Source organism: Microcaecilia unicolor, chromosome 5, assembly GCF_901765095.1.
Source record: "Microcaecilia unicolor chromosome 5, aMicUni1.1, whole genome shotgun sequence".
Classification (NCBI taxonomy): domain Eukaryota; kingdom Metazoa; phylum Chordata; class Amphibia; order Gymnophiona; family Siphonopidae; genus Microcaecilia; species Microcaecilia unicolor.
Window position 1 is genome coordinate 239,231,397 of NC_044035.1, and position 13,715 is coordinate 239,245,111.

General features: G+C 42.9%; 1 protein-coding gene across 1 annotated transcript in view; it reads right to left on the reverse strand.

Moving 5' to 3' along the window:
- ZBTB20 (zinc finger and BTB domain containing 20) overlaps positions 1-12,567 on the reverse strand; it is a 150,118-nt gene extending 137,551 nt beyond the window's left edge. The window contains exon 1 of the mRNA XM_030204955.1: positions 12,505-12,567. The gene's annotated coding sequence lies outside the window, so the exon portion shown is untranslated. The remainder of the gene's footprint in view (positions 1-12,504) is intronic.
- Between the last annotated feature and the right edge of the window lie 1,148 nt (positions 12,568-13,715).

Here is a 13,715-nt window from a genome sequence, read left to right on the forward strand (position 1 = left end):
CCCTTCACAGGGGTATGACAGAACCAACCAAATACTTCATAAAATAATTTATTTATTTATTTAATTTAAATGTATTTATTAGGATTTATTTACTTCCTTTTTGAAGGAATTCACTTAAGGCAGTGTACAGCAAGAATAAGCCAAACATAAGCAATAGACAATGCACAAGTATCAAACTTTTTTAGTACAAAGGAAATTCTAGGACAAGAGGTCATATGAGGCCCCAATAGGCATGCTCAAGAGTAAAATTATAAAATATTTCTTCACAAAAGCGTTTATGTTTATTAATAAGCGTGATACACTGCTCTTTCTGATATGCAGGTCAGAATGGTTTACAGTTCTAATATAAAACAGTAAGCAAGGAATGACAATTAAATAAAAGGACAGATAAGATAAGCTCAGAGAAATTCTAGTTGTGAAGAAGTAAGAGAAAGCCAGAGATCAACTGGGCTTCAGGTCACTGCATAAAGTTGAATTTAGTCTGAGTAAATGGGCTTTACGGTCTTTATCTGCCATCATATTCTTCTACATTTATGAGCAGGTCTGACCAGAAATTCAAAACAGAACACAATTAAGCAATGAGAAAGAAAATGGGGGCAAAGAAAGCAGAGGGTAAAATTATTATAACGTGATATGGATGCCCAATAGAATAGCTGATGATGGGGTGCACTATCTTTTGTTAAATAAAAGAATTATAAAACCCTGGGATATTTGAGGGCATAACATCTACATACTAAGGGCCCCTTTTACAAAGCTACGCTACCATTAGCAGCGAGCTGAATGCAAAGAAGCCCATGGGAATACAATGGGCTTCCTCGCATTTAGGGGCCTTTTACTAAGCGGCGGTAAGCCCACCGCGGGCTTACCGTATGGCAATATGGAACTACCGCTGGCCCAACATGGGCACCGGTGGTAGTTCCACCCCAGTGCACGGCATTTCTGGCGCTAGTGGAAATACTGGAAAAATATTTCCGCAGGGGGGTTACCCGGCAGTAATTGGGCAACACCGCTACCTAGCCGGTTACCTCTGAGTTAGCGTGGGAGCCCGTACTGCCACCTCAATGAGTGGTGGTAAGTGCTCCCCCCCTGCATGGCCACGCGGTAAGTGCAATCTTTTTTCCATTTCTTTTTTCAGCTTTTTTACTCTTTGTGAGAAAAAGAGCCTTGGCGCGTGGCAAAAACAACTGCCGCTGCTAGCACAGAGCCCCTTTTACTGCAGTTTAGTAAATGGGCCCCTTAGCGCACCGCTAAATGGTAGCGCAGCTTTGAAAAGGAGCCCTAAGTATCCTGCAACCTTTGTTGCTGCAACTTACACCCTATATCCTTGAGAGGGCAGCAAAGTATTGGTAAAGTTCAGGCTGAAAGCTCAGTTAGGCAAGAAATATCTCTAGAATCTTTCTGCTGGTCAAAGTATCAAGGATTGTAGTTTGCCAACTTCCCAGCCCCTCCCATACTTTCGTCTTTTCTATTAAGTGTTAAAATTATACACCCCAATGCAGTCTCTGCTCAACCAGAAAATGAAAAGCAAGTTGTTTTATTAAAAAAAAAAAAAGAAGAAGAAGAAGCTATAAGCCAAGATGAAAGAAACAACTGGAAAAAGAAAAAAACAAACCCGGAAACCTCCAGAAAATAAATACATACAAACAGACCAGGAAAATCTCCTTGAACATCTTGATTTATCATCCAACTTTCAAAAAAACAGGTTCTTATTGAAGCTTTAAAAGTGACAAAATGTGCTGCTTTTCTCCTTATTCCTAATGATGTTTCAGTTTGAAAAGAGACCACTTTACAATGCAGAGAAGTGTTTCTGCCTTAGCTGCCAAGGAAAGCTCTGGGTTAAGCACTTGGCTCCAGTTGTACACATCACAAAAGTGATTCAAGATGCCTTCCCCTCCATCTTCAGAGGTGCATGCTATTTGGGGACTGTGTTTATGTACCCCTGTTGCTTCTATTCCCTGTTCTTCAGAAAAGCACTATAAAATGTTACTTCTCATATTCATAGAAGGGAGATGTTTTTCACAGATGCTCAAAGATGATACTGATTATTTTATCCATTTTCTATTGTTTTGCTATACCTTCCAAGAGTGCAAATCTATTCTGTGCACACCACAGATTTCTATCACTTTGTATTGCCAAAAAAGTACCTACAAATCAGGTATGCAACATAAATATATCCCCCCCCCTTCCAATATGCAGCGCTATTTAACCGGCCAGAAGGCTGCTAACCAGTTAAATAGTGCTTAACCGGCTATCTGCTGATGAATATCCCTGGTTAGCGGCTAGCTGGATATATCACACAATATAACTGGCTGTCTGCTGATTTTTAAAGCGAGTTTAACCGTGGAACATCTTTGGCCGATTTCAAGATAACCGGCTAAGTCTGAATATCTACTAAGCTGGTTATCTAGAAACCGGGCAAAAATAAAATGGATATTCAATGCCGGTCACTGGAAACGGCCCGGCATTGAATATGCCGGTCACTGGAAACGGCCCGGCATTGAATATGCCGGTCACTGGAAACGGCCCGGCATTGAATATCCGGGCTCAGAACTGACCGCGGGAGTTAGCTGGTCTGCGGTCTGAAAATCAGCCTCATTAGGTTGGTGATATAGGACTAGATTCGGTAAACGGCACCCAAATTTGGGCGCCGAAAATTTTTTGCTTGGAGCACTGTTCTATAAACTGCAGTCCAAGTTGCACACTGTTTATTGAATAGTATTTAGAGCCAATTTCCATGCCAAACATTAGGCGTGAGGATTTATCCCAACTGAAACCTGGTGTAAATCCTAGCGTGTGAGGCGGGGGATCCCCAGTATTTAGTGAATGTCCCTGATCCGCCCATGCCCCTCCCTTGGTCACGCCCCCCTTTTGAGTTGCGCGCTAAAAGATTTGCCCACACATCTACTCAAACAACAAAGGACTCAAATACAAAACAACATATGCATCCAGCTTCTCCTATTTAAGCGCACAACTATGGAATGCACTACCAAACTCAGTAAAAACAACATACGACTACCTAAAGTTCCGGAAAAAACTTGTGCACACTATGTATTTGTTCAGATCGGAACCGGCGAACGCCGCTACGGTACTATGTAAGCCACATTGAGCCTGCAAATAGGTGGGAAAATGTGGGATACAAATGTAACAAAAAAAAAAAAAAAATATATATATATATATATATATAATAGCGCTTAGCAGGAAGCACATGCAAATCCAAATCGTTGTCAATCAGTGCCAATAATAAATTGTTAGCACCCAATTATTAGCGCTAATTGGCTGGTTGGTCAATTTAGTTGTGTGTGCATCTCAGAGTAGCACACATTTTTGTGCGTGTAAATTTGGGCACCATATGTAGAATCTGGAGGATAATGTCTCAGTTCCCCTCTTTCAGGTACAGGGGCATTGTCAAACTCAGCCAATAATACCACAAAAATATATAAAAGCTAGGCCAGCCTGACGGCTCACCAGCAGTCCTGCATGCTGCTCTGCGAAACATAAGTGCATACCGAGTTTGACCAATGGTTCACTGAGCTCAGCATCAGATTTCAGGTATATTAAAAACCTGATATACTGCCCTAGAGTAAAAACTTTCAGAGTGGTTCCAAGGGCGTAGTCAGACCTCGCAATGGTAGGGGGGTCAGAGTCTGAGGTGGGGGGCACATTTTAGTCTACCGTCTGCTGCCTCGCCCCCCCCCCCCGCCGCTCCCCCTCACCTCCTCGCCACCTCCCCCCTAAAAAGCAAATACCTTTGCTGGCGGGGGTCCCCAACCCCCGCCAGCCGAAGCTTTCTTCACCGCCGGTCTCCAGTGTAGCCAAGTTCACTGCCCTGCTCTTTCTTCTTGCTGACATCCTGTGCACGTGCCTTTACATGAAACTGAGCATGCTCAGTTTCATTTAAAGGAACGTGCAAGACGTCAGGAGGAAAAAAGAGCACTGGGCAGGGTACGCGGCTACACTGGAGACCGGCGCTGAAGAAAGCTTCGGCTGGTGGGGGTTGGGGACCTGAGTCTTTTATCGACCAATGCTCAACATTAACAATGTGCATATAATTTGCATGCTATTACTGTTGAGCATCGGCACTAAAAAAAATGGTTCTCTACTCGTTTTTTTCTGGCACTGTAGAGAACAGAGCTGGAGTTCTTTGCATCTTCCCCTCAGCCCTTACATAATGACCACACCTACAGGCTAGATTCATAGTGCATGTGTATCAGGTTTCGGAGGAAGCTGTGGTCTCTGGCTGCTAGGTAAGGACCATTACTTCAATGAGCTGATTGTCTATGGTTCTGTTTATATTTTTGTATTTTTTTGTAAATTATTCTTTTTTTTCTTGCATCGTTCTTTCTATAAACCGCCCTGAGCTCTTGGTTACAGTGGTATATAGATTAAAATGTTATGTTATGAGTTGACTAGGTGATTATAGAGCAGGGATTAAACTTTGGGCAGCTTTGAACCAATGCTCATTGTGCGACCGGTCATTATTTATCTCTAACCTGATACCCAGAGACATTCACCAGAGGATGGTCCCCCTCCTTACCCACTGCTGCCTCATGACCCTACTTCCGTTCTCCTCCTCATCGTCTTGCTCGACAGTTGACCTTATAGGTAAAGCTGCATCTTTCCTTGGGGATGGCGAGATACTGGGCCAGATTCTATTTAAGGTGCCTAAACAATCCGTGGGGTAAACATTTCCACCTAAGCGTATTCTTTAAGCAGCACCAAGATTTAGGCGTGGTATGTAAAATATGCTTAGTTGATATCGCAGTGCGTAAAACTACGCGCCTCCATTTAAACCAACGAAAATGCGGCGTATATCCCCTGCGTGTAGATTTATGCACACTGGGCAATATTCTATAACTACGCGTGTAAATTTGGGAATGCCCACATAATGCCCATTTCCCTGCTCATAGCCATGCCCCTTTTGAGCTGCGCACATTAGAATTTAGGTGCAGTTCATTACAGAATACGCTTACCGAGTTGTGTGCCTAAACTCTAATTATTGCCAATTAGTGCTCATTATTGTTTGTTAAGTGCTGTTATCAATGCTGATTAGTTTGTTAAGCTAATTAAGTTACACGCGCTGTTATAGAATATGCCTGGATTTTGGCGCGGATATCTAGGCGCATTATATAGAATCCAGCAGACTGTGTCCAACCTCTGGCCAGCTCTTATCTGGAGACAGATTGCAGTAGCCCCCATGACCGGCTGAGTCTTGGAGCGGGGTGTACATGTGTGCAAGTGCATATGTGCATTCTCCTAGTTTCAGACAGACAGGAACAGAAGGACAAATTTGATTAATTTCAGTACCTGAGTGGCTTATTTTTAAGAATAACCACAGTGTCATATAATGTATTCAAGCTACTGCCAGCAGATATATCTTATGTACATCCCAAAACAACGGACCTCATTGGAACATTGGAAAACCAGAGTTTACTTTTCCTATGCTAGCTAATTTATAAGGGAAGGGGAAGGAATAATAATTATTTCACAATTACAAATGTGTAAAGTGAAGAAAAGGAGTAGAGTGGTTATAAAACTCATTTCCATTTAGCACCTATTCTAACTTTAAATTTATTTCTTAATAACATGGCTTTCCTACAAAGTGTTCCTCTTAGTTAACTAAAATTATCACACTCCATTTTTTAAGTAAAAATGATCCACAGAATCCAAAGTTGCATCACAAAGTAGCTAGACGTTTGCATATTTGCACTTCCCTTCGCACTGGTCTTTTACCAACTCTTGCAAGCTACAATAGACATGCCACGCAAAATTAATAGCACTCACAAGAAAAATATCCCTGTTAAGTAACCCTGAACCCTCTGGCACGTCCTGAAAATTTGGTGTGGATTGGATACTGAACACAAAAGTTAGGTGTGATACATAAACAGCAATCTTTTAAGCCTATTTTTATTGCTTTAAAGAGCAGGTTAAAAATTGCTCTTGTCCTTGAAAATAAAGTCAAGTTCATTAAGAAAACTGAACTCCTGTCTTCATAAATTGTGGTATATGCTATATCCCATCAGAGCACCAAAAGCTTTTATCATCTCACTCCATGTCTTCCTCTCCAGAAAATTCTTTCACACATTTTTATCACATAGGTGGTTAGGATTGTTTGATAGAATTTGTGACTACAAACTGCAGCAGTCTATTTTTAATTTTGGATGGTGTTTCAGAGGGAATAGTTTCAGAGATGCCAAGAGTGAACCATCCCAAAGAGTGAGTTTTGAATGTCAAAGAGTGAGATTTTTCAGGTGGCATGTCCAGGGTATAAAGCTAAAAAGGTTATATGTCATATTGCTTTGCAAATGAAAGAAGTAGCACAAAATGATAGTTAGCTTTCTTTGGATCCCTGAAAGGATACACAGTGGAGGCAGTTGTCACGGCCCTACTGTGACTCAGGAGCAGGGTCGTGCTGCTGGCGTGTAGCGGGAGCAGCCTTCCATGCAGCATTGCAGGACCTGCATCACAGCCACCAACGCATGTTGGATGATGTCAGACCCCGACATCGAAGTGGGGCATTTAACACCGTCGGGCACTAGCCTAGACACTCTTGCGTCGGTAGTCGTCCCCTAGCTTCTGGTCCAGTGGTTCTTGAGACGTTTCTGTGAATGTGGGTTCCAGCCACACCTTCACTGTGTGTGTGTGTGGGTTCCAGCAGTACTGCCAGTCTCTGTGAGTGTGGGTTCCAGCAGCATCTTCACTATCGGTGTGTGTGTGTGTGTGGGTTCCGATAGTACTTCCAGTCTGTGTGTGTGTGGGTTTCAGCTTACATTCACTCTGTGTTTGTGTGGGTTCCAGCAGTACTTCCAGTCTCTGTGTGTGTGTGGGTCCCAGCAGTACATCCAGTCTCTGTGTGTGTGGGTCCCAGCAGTACATCCAGTCTCTGTGTGTCAGTGGGTTCCTGAGAAGCAGCCAGCTTTTGTGTATGAGTGAGTTCCTGAGAAACCGCTAGCTTCTGTGTACGAGTGGGTCCCTGAGAAGCCGCTAGCTTCTGTGTACGAGTGGGGCCCTGAGAAGCCGCTAGCTTCTGTGTACGAGTGGGTCCCTGAGAAGCTGCTAGCTTCTGTGTACGAGTGGGTCCCTGAGAAGCCGCTAGCTTCTGTGTACGAGTGGGTCCCTGAGAAGCCGCTAGCTTCTGTGTACGAGTGGGTTCCTGAGAAGCCGCTAGCTTCTGTGTAACAGTGGATTCCAGTGAAGCAGCCAGCTTCTGACCTTTGTACTGTTCCAGACCTTGACTCTAGTTTGAGCCTGTCACATATTATGCTTACTAAGATTCAGTCTATCATAGCCCTCCACTATGAACCAAGGGCTCACTATCCTGAAACATAACAGTAGTATGAGGAAGAAGTTTAATAAAGGATTTTGCCCAGGTAACTACGCACTTACATGGGAAAATGTGGGATACAAATGCAATAAATAAATAAATAAAATTCTCATTGGCTAGTATTATGAAAATGGGTACTTTTGTTCCTGTGGGCTTTGGGGGCCCAGATTTTCAATAAGAATCTATACTGACAGTGTCCCTACCAGAAAAAGGCATCAAGACACACATGTACATACACAGACTGAAAGGGACATAGACAAACAGATTAAGTTTCAAGTTTATTAAGTACTTGCTATCCCACCTATAGGGGATGCCAACTAAGTGGCTAACAGAGTAAAAATAAAGAGGGAAGAGGAAGAAGAAAATCGAGAAGGACTGAACATCAAGCTGAGGGATGGAGGGAGAACTACATTGTCATGATAGTAAAGAGGGGGAAGGGAAGCACATTAGGGATTGGAAGCAGTCTCAAAAACCTTACAGTGGAGAGAGAGACACAGATGGAAAAACACACAGATAGAGATAGACACAGAAAGTGGTGCAGTGAATGCATGAATAAACATGTGGATAAAGGTGAACCGGTTGCGGTAGTGTATCTAGATTTTCAGAAAGCGTTTGAGAAAGTCCCTCATGAAAGACTCCTGGGAAAATTAAAAACCCATAGGAGGCAATGTTCTGTTGCGGATTAGGAATTGGTTGATGGATAGAAAGGGGAAAGGGAAATGGGACTTGATATACAGCCTTTCTGAGGTTTTTGCAACTACATTCAAAGCGGTTTACATATATTCAGGTACTTATTTTGTACCAGGGGCAATGGAGGGTTAAGTGACTTGCCCAGAGTCACAAGGAGCTGCAGTGGGAATTGAACTCAGTTCCCCAGGATCAAAATCCACTAGACTGACCACTAGGCTACTCTGGGTTAAATGACCAATTCTCTCAGTGGAGGAGGGTGAATAGTGGAATCCCCAGTGTCTGAACCGGGACCAGTACTGTTTGACATATTTATTAATGATCTGGAAATGGGAATGGCGAGTGAGGTGATTAAATTTGCAGACGACACCAAACTATTCAAAGTTGTTTAATTGCATGTGGATTGAGAAAAATTGCAGGAAGACCTTAGGAAGTTGGAAGACTGGGCATCCAAAAGGCAGATGAGATTTAAAGTAGACAAGTGCAAAGTGACACACATTGGGAAAAATAATCCAAATCATAGTTACTTGATGCTAGGTTCCACCCTAGAAGTCAGCACCTATGAAAAAGATCTAGGTTTCATTGTGGACAATACTCTGAAATATTCCGCCCAGTGTGCAGTGGTGGCCAAAAAAACAAACAGAATGCTAGGAATTATTAGGACAGGAATAGAAAATAAGACAAAGAATATTATAATATCTCTCAATGCTGCAACCACACCTTGAGCACTGTGTGCAATTGTGGTTGCTGTATCTTGAAAATAATATAGCAGAGTTTGAAAAGGTTCAAAGAAGTGTGACCAAAATGATTAAAGAGATGGAACTCCTCTCACATCAGAAAAGGCTTATGGGGTTAGATAGGACTCTTCAGCTTGGAAAAGTGATGGCTGAAGGTGGATCTGATAGAGGTCTACAAAATACTGAGTGGTGTAGAATAAGTAAACTTAAATCGATATTTTTTATGCTTCCAAAAAGTACAAAGAATAGGCGACACTCAAAGGAGTTACATGGTACTGCTTTTAGAACAAACAGGATGACATATTTTTTTTTCACTCAATAAATAGTTAAGCTCTGGAACTCATTGCCAGTGTATGTGGTTATCAGTGGTTAGTGTATCTGGGTTTAAAAAGGGTTTGAACAAGTTTCTGGAGGAAAAGTCAACAGTCTGCTATTGAGATATATATGGGGAACGCCACTGCTTGTCCCTGGGATCAGTAGCATGAATCTTGCTACTATTTTGGATTTGGTCAGGTACTTGTGACATGAAGCCACTGCTGGAAGCAGGATACTGGGCTAGATGGACCGTTGGCTATTCTTATGTTCTTATATCCCCCTACTTGTCAGTGGGTGAATGGTGATGGGAACATAAAAAAAGCTGCCTGGTCTGAAAAATGTCTGGTAGTGTAGCAGCTCCCCAACCTGATCCAATCCAACCCCTCCACTTAACCCCACCAAAACATAGCTTTCTACATTGGCCCCTTTCAGCCAACATGACCCCCCCCCCCCCAATCCAATTCACCTCCCCTCAACACTTCAGTCAAATTTAAAAGCCCTGTTAGACTAGTGACCCCCTCCTTTCCTGCCCCACCATTATAAAAATTCCCTGGTGTCTAGTGGCAACCCTTCCACCCTTTTGACCCCCTCAAAGCACCCAAGGTCCCCCCCCCCAAGCGTAACTTTAAGAGGCTGAAGTGATGCCCATTTGTTTCTGCCCCAGTGACACCATCTTCAAAAATCCTGGGAAGCACAGCACAGGGTCAGGTCCTGTCATTTTTCAAGTAGCTGGAGCTGGGGCATCGTTCCTGCCTCTTAAAGGTATGCCCTCAGAAATAGTATTACAGAACTGCAACAGTGAATTTTGCCATTATGGATCCATTGTAACACAGTTTCCACAAAATCCATAGTACTGAGATTCTTTTAATTTCAAATTTTAATATACTGCATTACGAAACTGGGAGACTGGGCCCTTACGAGACTGGGAGACTGGGCATCCAAATGGCAGATGACGTTTAATGTGAACAAGTACAAAGTGATGCTTGTGGGAAAGATGAACCCAAACTATAGCTATGTAATGCAAGGTTCCACATTAGGAGTCATCAACCAAGAAAGAGAGATCGGCGTTGTTGTTGATGATATGTTGAAACCCTCTGCTCAGTGTGCTGCAGCGGCTAAGAAAGCAAATAGAATGTTAGGTATCATTAGGAAAGGAATGGAAAACAAAACTGAAGACGTTATAATGCCTTTGTATCGGTCCATGGTGCGACCGCACCTCGAATATTGTGTTCAATTCTGGCCACCGAATCTCGAAAAAGATACAGTGGAATTAGAAAAGCTACAGAGAAGGGTGACGAAAATGATAAAGGGGATGGGACCACTTCCCTATGAGGAAAGAATGAAGCATCTACGGCTCTTCAGCTTGTAGAAAAGATGGCTGACGGGAAATATGATAGAGGTCTATAAATAATGAGTGGAGTGGAACGGGTCGAAGTGAATCATTTGTTTCCTCTTTCCAAAAATACTAGGACTAGGGGGTATGCGATGAAGCTACAAAGTAGTAAATTTAATATGAATGTTTCTTCACTCAATGTGTTAATTAAACTCTGGAATTCGGTGCCAGAGAATGTGGTAAAGGTGGTTAGCTTAGCGGGGTTTTAAAAAAGTCTGGACCGTTTCCTAAAGGAAAAGTCCCTAGACCATTATTAAATTGACACGGGGAAAATCCACTGCTTATTTCTGGGATAAGCAGCTTAAAATGTATTGAACGTTTTCGGGATCTTGCCAGGAATTTGTGACCTGGACTGGCCACTGTTGGAAACAGGATGCTGGGCTTTATGGACCTTTGGTCTGTCCCAGTGTGGCAATACTTATACACTTATGTAAAGGTTGGACAAAGGTGAATATTCTGGACATTCCTTCTAATTTTCAGACTGTTAGCCGTGACATTCCACTATGGTTACATGGCCTGTGTGTTACAATCAATGACCTGACAGGGTTTCAGTTCCTTGTTTGCAGCAAGTGAACATAGGAGATGACCAACTAAATTGGTCACTGCTGCATTATGGTATACCTCAGGACTTAGTGCTACCATTAGCACCTGAGAAGTAATGCATTGTCCTTATGCTGGCAATATTAATTTACTGTCCCCCTTTCACGCTGACCTTAACTCCATAATGTTGAATGTTTTTCAATGTGTTACGGTAATCAAGGGATAGATGTCTGCAAAATAAGCTAGTGTTATTTTTTTTAAAGAGAGATCTTTATGATATCTCACATCCTTAAACCAGGCTCCCTGTCACACATTCAGCTTGCAGAAAATACTGTATTATTGTTCTCAGAAATGAAAGGCCTCCGAATGATGATGGGCACTAAGTTGTCCATGGTATCTGAGATCAAAACAATAGCAAAATCCATCTTATTTAAATTTAAATCAGTTTGGCAACTGAGGGGCCTTTTACTAAGCAGAGGCCAAAAGTTGCCTGCAGCAGTGCGAGTGCATCTTTTGAGCGCACGCCAGGCCAGTTTTTACCGTGTCCTGGAAAAAGGGGCTTTTATTAAGGAGCCATCAAATAGACGTGCGGTAAAATAAAAACCAGCATACATCCATTTTCAGTTTGAGACCTTACCACCACCCATTGACTTAAGGTCTCACACTCTACCTGAGAGGTAGGCATGCAGCACGCCCACTGCTGTTTACCACCGGGTAAGTGCTGCATGTTTTCAGCACACACCAAATTCAGAATTACTGTCCGGGGCACATGGTAGCCAGGCGGTAATATCAGTGGCGTACCAAGGGCGGGCGGTGGGGGCGGTCCACGGGCGCACACCGCTGGAGGGGTGCAGAAAGCAGCTGCACGGCTGTCGGCTCCGCTGGTTCCCTGCTGCCTCTGCCCTGGAACAGGTTACTTTCTGTTCCGGGGCAGAGGGAGCGGGGAACCAGCGGAACCGACAGCCGCGCAGCTGCTCCCAGCAGGTAAGAATACACGCGGGGGGGGGGGGGTCTTGCTGTGCCCGGGGGGGGGGGGGGGGGCGCCAGTGCACCTGGTGGGAGAGGTGCGCAGCGGCGATCCGCCCCGGGTGGCAGCCAACTAAGGATCGCCACTGGATATCGATTTGTCACGTGCTAGATGCGCGTAGGCCCTTACACGGCTATGTTTTGCATTTGATTCAGAATGTAGCTGTCTGCCAAATCATCGGCTGTAGCTACATTCTGTTCATGCTGTATAATTTCATGTCGAAAGTAAAATTCAAGATTGTGACACTGCTTTACAGAGCAGTGAAGGCGACTGACTACTCTACTTTAAAGATGCGCTTTCCAAGTATTTCCTATCCTGTTACTTGAGGTCATCTCACAAGTCATGAATTTGCTTCTCATAAATGTTAAAGTGAGAAGTGACTGTCGTATATCTGTTACTGTAAGTTAAGCATCACCTCAAAAGCTAAACCAACGTCTGTTATCTTTCTCACATACAAGAAGTTGTATTACAAAAATGTACTTACAATGGTTTCCAATATCAATCTTTAGGCAACTCACTCCAAGCTTTAGGTCTAGTGCAGATTTTCATTGGCGAAGGAAGCAAAGAGAGGCTGCATCTGGACTGAAGTAAACCAAAAGAAAACAGGGAGAAGATTAGCAACTTTAACAGGAAGCAAGAAAACTAGGCAACTTTAAGGTTCCCTCTTAATGGCTCTCCTTCTTTTCACAAGTAAAAAAATGTCACCGCAGTCAATAACTATAAGATAGAGTGAAGATCTTTGCTTCCTCACTTCTTTTATCCTCCTTTCTTAGGTGGAATCTTTTTTATGTGATATCAAGCAGAAAACCCCCCAATAATGGAATAAAATCCTATGTGTGAAAATTTCTAATTTTAAATTGTGATCCAACATACCAAATTCTAGATGGTTAGATACTGATCCTTTCTGTAAACCATACAGATAGAGAAAAATTTTGTGTATTATATTATTATTATAAAGTCAGACCCTAACTTAAGTACAGAGTGAAAGAGAAAACATACACATTCATGCCTGTCAGAAGAGGACAAGAGAAAAGAGGGAAAGGTTCTGCATTTTTTTCTACTTTTGCTTTTTCAGACCTGATACACTTGCTTAAATTCTACAGCTTGGTCTGTGAAATAAATTTAGTAGTAGAATCCTAAATGCCTTCATGGATACATGCAATGCGAGTGGTGGATACATGGAATGTCCTCCCGCGGGAGGTGGTGGAGATGAAAACGGTAATGGAATTCAAACATGCGTGGGATAAACACAAAGGAATCCTGTTTAGAAGGAATGGATCCAAGGAATCTTAGCGGAGATTGGGTGGCAACACCGGTAATTAGGTAGCAAAACCAGTGCTGAGCAGATTTCTACGTCTGTGCCCTGATCGTGACTTAATAGATATGGGTGGGCTAGAGTGTTAATTTTAAGGGGCTTTGACATTAGCTTCAGAAATTTTAGCACAAGAACAGTGCTGGGCAGACTTCTATGGTCTGTGCCCTGAAAATGGCAAGGACAAATCAAACTCGGGTCTACATATAAAGTATCGCATACCATGTAAAATGAGTTTATCTTGTTGGGCAGACTGGATGTACTGTACAGGTCCTTATCTGCCGTCATATACTATGTTACTATGTTATGCAAAGAGATCCCATGTCATGCATGGAGTTATACAATGTGTTACCGTTAGACAGCTACAGTCCTGGAGAGGAAGT